Source organism: Arachis hypogaea, chromosome 3 (assembly GCF_003086295.3).
Source record: "Arachis hypogaea cultivar Tifrunner chromosome 3, arahy.Tifrunner.gnm2.J5K5, whole genome shotgun sequence".
Taxonomy (NCBI): domain Eukaryota; kingdom Viridiplantae; phylum Streptophyta; class Magnoliopsida; order Fabales; family Fabaceae; genus Arachis; species Arachis hypogaea.
The window spans coordinates 60,434,981-60,439,280 of NC_092038.1; the positions used below are offsets into that span (position 1 = coordinate 60,434,981).

The 4,300-nt window shown below is 36.6% G+C and overlaps 1 non-coding gene across 1 annotated transcript; it reads right to left on the reverse strand.

Moving 5' to 3' along the window:
- Positions 1-2,785: 2,785 nt before the first annotated feature.
- On the reverse strand, positions 2,786-2,889 carry LOC112793542 (small nucleolar RNA R71). The gene has a single exon (XR_003198232.1). It is a non-coding gene; the product is annotated as a small nucleolar RNA R71 (small nucleolar RNA).
- Positions 2,890-4,300: the final 1,411 nt, after the last annotated feature.

Here is a 4,300-nt window from a genome sequence, read left to right on the forward strand (position 1 = left end):
CGGAAAGTCCAACCTTGTCTGTGGTGTTCCGAGTAGGATCCTGGGAGTCCGGAAAGTCCAACCTTGTCTGTGGTGTTCCGAGTAGGATTCCGATCATGAATGACCGTGACGTGCTTCAAACTTTAACCTGCTGGGCGTTGGTGACAGACGCAAAAGAGGGATTCTATTCCAGTAGGAGCGGGAACCAACCGGTGATTAGCCGTACTGTGACAGAGTGCGTTGCATAGTTTTCACTGCGAGGATGGGATGTAGCCATCAGCCACGGGTGATGCCTCCAGACTGGTTAGCTGTGCGAGTGACAGCCGCACAGGTTATTTCCCCGTGAGGAATGAAAGTAGCCACAGTTGATGGTGAACCCCTATACAAAGCTTGCCATGGAAAGGAGTGAGAAGGATTGAGTAGAAGGAGTAGGAGAGCAGGTGTCCAAGAGCTCTACAGCATCTCCATCCGCTTATCTGAAATTCCCACCAATGAATCTGCATAAGTGTTCTATCCCTTTTATTATTCCTTTTTAATTATTATAATTACAATTCCTCTTTTTTCTGCCTGACTGAGATTTGCAAGGTGACCATAGCTTGCTTCATACCAACAATCTCTGTGGATTCGACCCTTACTCACGTAAGGTTATTACTTGGACGACCCAGTACACTTGCTGGTTAGTTGAACGAGATTGTGAAGAAAATAAACAATGCCCTCAGAGTATACATCTTTTATAAATACATACAAGTGATCACAATTTCGTCCACCAAGTTTTTGGCGCCGTTGCCGGGGATTGTTCGAGTATGGACAACTGACGGTTCATCTTGTTGCTCAGATTAGGTAATTTTCTTTTCAAAAATCTTTTTCAAAATTTTTCTTTTATTTTTCGTTTTTCCAAAAATGTTTTTCGAAAAAAATCAATAAAAATACAAAAAAATTAGAAAAACATAAAAATCAAAATATTTTGTGTTTCTTGTTTGAGTCTTGTGTTAATTTTTAAGTTTGGTGTCAATTGCATGCTTTTAAAATTTTTCTTGCATTGTTTTCGAAAATTCATGCATTCATAGTGTTCTTCATGATCTTCAAGTTGTTCTTGACAAGTCCTCTTGTTTGATCTTGATGATTTCTTGTTTTGTGTCTTTTGTTGTTTTTCATGTGCATTTTTGCATTCATAATTTTCATGCATTAAAGATTTCTAAGTTTGGTGTCTTGCATGTTTTCTTTGCATAAAAAATTTTTCAAAATTATGTTCTTGATGTTCATCATGATCTTCATAGTGTTCTTGGTGTTCATCTTGACATTCATAGCATTCTTGCATGCATCTTGTGTCTTGATCCAAAATTTTCATGTTTTGGGTCATTTTTGTGTTTTTCATTCAATATTTAAAAATCAAAAATATCTTTTCCTTATTTTCCTCTAAAATTTCGAAATTTTGGGTTGACTTGGTCAAAAAATTTTAAAAATTAGTTGTTTCTTACAAGTCAAGTCAAAATTTCAATTTTAAAAATCTTATCTTTTCAAAATCTTTTTCAAAAATCATATCTTTTTCATTTTTTTTAGCATTTTCGAAAATTTCAAAAATATTTTTCAAAATATTTTCAAAATCTTTTTCTTATCTTTTTATCAAATTTTCGAAAATTAGCTAACAATTAATGTGATTGGTTCAAAAATTTGAAGTTTGTTACTTTCTTGTTAAGAAAGGTTCAATCTTTAAATTCTAGAATCTTATCTTGTAGTTTCTTGTTAGTTAAGTAATTTTTAAAATTAAATCTTTTTTTTTTCAAATATATCTTTTTATCTTTTGTCTTATCTTTTTCAAAATTTGATTTCAAAATATCTTATCTAACCTCCTATCTTCTTATCTTTTTCAAAATTTGATTTCAAATCTTTTTCAATCAACTAACTAACTCCTTGTTTGTTTCTTATCTTTTTCAAAACCACCTAACTACTTTTCCCTCTTTTTCAAAAATTCTTTTTAATTGTTTTAAATTCTAATTTTAATCTCATCTCATCTTTAATTTTCGAAAATCACTAACCATTTTTTCAAAATTATTTTCGAAAATTTCTTTCTCTTTTCTTCTTCTATTTAATTATTTAATTACTAACACTTCTCTTCACCTCTCTTCATTCACATCCTCACATCTCTGCCATCCTCACAGTTGTGTTTCTTTTCCACTCTACCCCTTTCTTCTTCTACTAACATAAAGGAATCTCTATACTGTGACATAGAGTATTCCTCTTTCTTTTCTGTTTTCTTCTCTTTCTTATGAGCAGGAACAAGGAAAAGGGCACTCTTGTTGAAGTTGATCCAGAACCTGAAAGGACTCTGAAGAGAAAATTAAGAGAAGCTAAATTACAACAATCCAGAAACAACCTTTCAGAAATTTTCGAACAAGAGAAGGAGATGGCAGCCGAAAATAATAATAATAATAATGCAAGGAGAATGCTTGGTGACTTCACAAAGCCAACATCCAAGTTTGATGGAAGAAGCATCTCCATTCCTGCCATTGGAGCCAATAACTTTGAGCTTAAGCCTCAACTAGTTGCATTAATGCAACAAAACTGCAAGTTTTATGGACTTCCATCTGAAGATCCTTATCAGTTTTTAACTGAATTCTTGCAAGTCTGTGATACTGTAAAGACGAATGGAGTTAATCCTGAAGTCTACAGACTCATGCTTTTCCCTTTTGCTGTAAGAGACAGAGCTAGAATATGGTTGGATTCACAACCTAAGGATAGCCTGGACTCCTGGGATAAGCTGGTCACTGCCTTCTTAGATAAATTCTTTCCTCCTCAAAAGCTGAGCAAGCTGAGAGTGGATGTTCAAACTTTCAAACAAAAAGATGGTGAATCCCTCTATGAAGCTTGGGAAAGATACAAGCAGCTGACCAAGAGATGTCCATCTGACATGTTTTCAGAATGGACCCTATTAGATATATTCTATTATGGTCTCTCTGAATTTTCGAAAATGTCACTGGACCATTCTGCAGGTGGATCTATTCACCTGAAGAAAACGCCTGAAGAGGCTCAAGAACTCATTGACATGGTTGCAAACAACCAGTTCATGTATACCTCTGAGAGGAATTCCGTGAATACTGGGGTCCCTCAGAAGAAGGGAGTTCTTGAAATTGATGCTCTGAATGCCATAATGGCTCAGAACAAAGTGTTGACTCAACAGGTCAACATGATCTCTCAAAATCTGAATGGATTGCAACATGCATCCAACAGTACTAGAGAGGTAGCTTCTGAAGAAGCTTATGATCCTGAGAACCCTGCCATGGCAGAGGTTAATTATCTGGGTGAACCATATGGAAATACCTATAACCCATCATGGAGAAATCATCCAAATTTCTCCTGGAAGGATCAACAAAAACCTCAACAAGGTTTTAACAATGGTGGACGCAATAGGCTGAATAATAGTAAGCCATATCCATCATCTTCTCAGCAACAGACAGAGAATTCTGAACAAAATAATTCTAATTTAGCTAATATAGTCTCTGATCTGTCAAAGGCCACCTTCAGTTTCATGAATGAAACAAGATCCTCCATTAGAAATTTGGAGGCACAAGTAGGCCAGCTGAGTAAGAAAGTTATTGAAACTCCTCCCAGTATTCTCCCAAGTAATACAGAAGAGAATCCAAAAGGAGAGTGCAAAGCCATTGACTTAGTCAACATGGCCGAAAGCACAAAGGAGGAGGAGGACGAAAATCCTAGTGAGAAAGAACTCCTGGGACGTCCTCCAAGCAAGAAGGAGCTTCCTAATAAGGATCTTGAGGAATCTGAGGCTCATGTAGAGACCATAGAGATTCCATTCAATCTCCTTCTGCCATTCATGAGCTCTGACAATTATTCATCCTCTGAAGAGGATGAAGATGTGACTAGTGAGCAAGTTGCTCAATATCTAGGAGCTATCATGAAACTGAATGCCAAGCTGTTTGGTAATGAGACTTTGGAAAGTAAACCTCCCTTGCTCATTAGTGATTTGGATACTTGGATTCAGGAAACTCTACCTCAAAAGAGACAAGATCCTGGCAAGTTCTTGATACCTTGCACCATTGGCACCATGAGCTTTGAAAAAGCTCTGTGTGATCTTGGGTCAGGGATAAACCTTATGCCACTCTCTGTAATGGAGAAGCTAGGGATCATTGAGGTGCAACCTGCTTTGTTCTCACTGCAATTGGCAGATAAGTCAGTGAGACAAGCTCATGGGATAGTAGAGGACGTGCTTATGAAAGTTGAAGACTTTTACATCCCTGCTGATTTCCTAATCCTAGATACTAGGAAGGAGGATGATGAATGCATCATCCTAGGAAGACCTTTC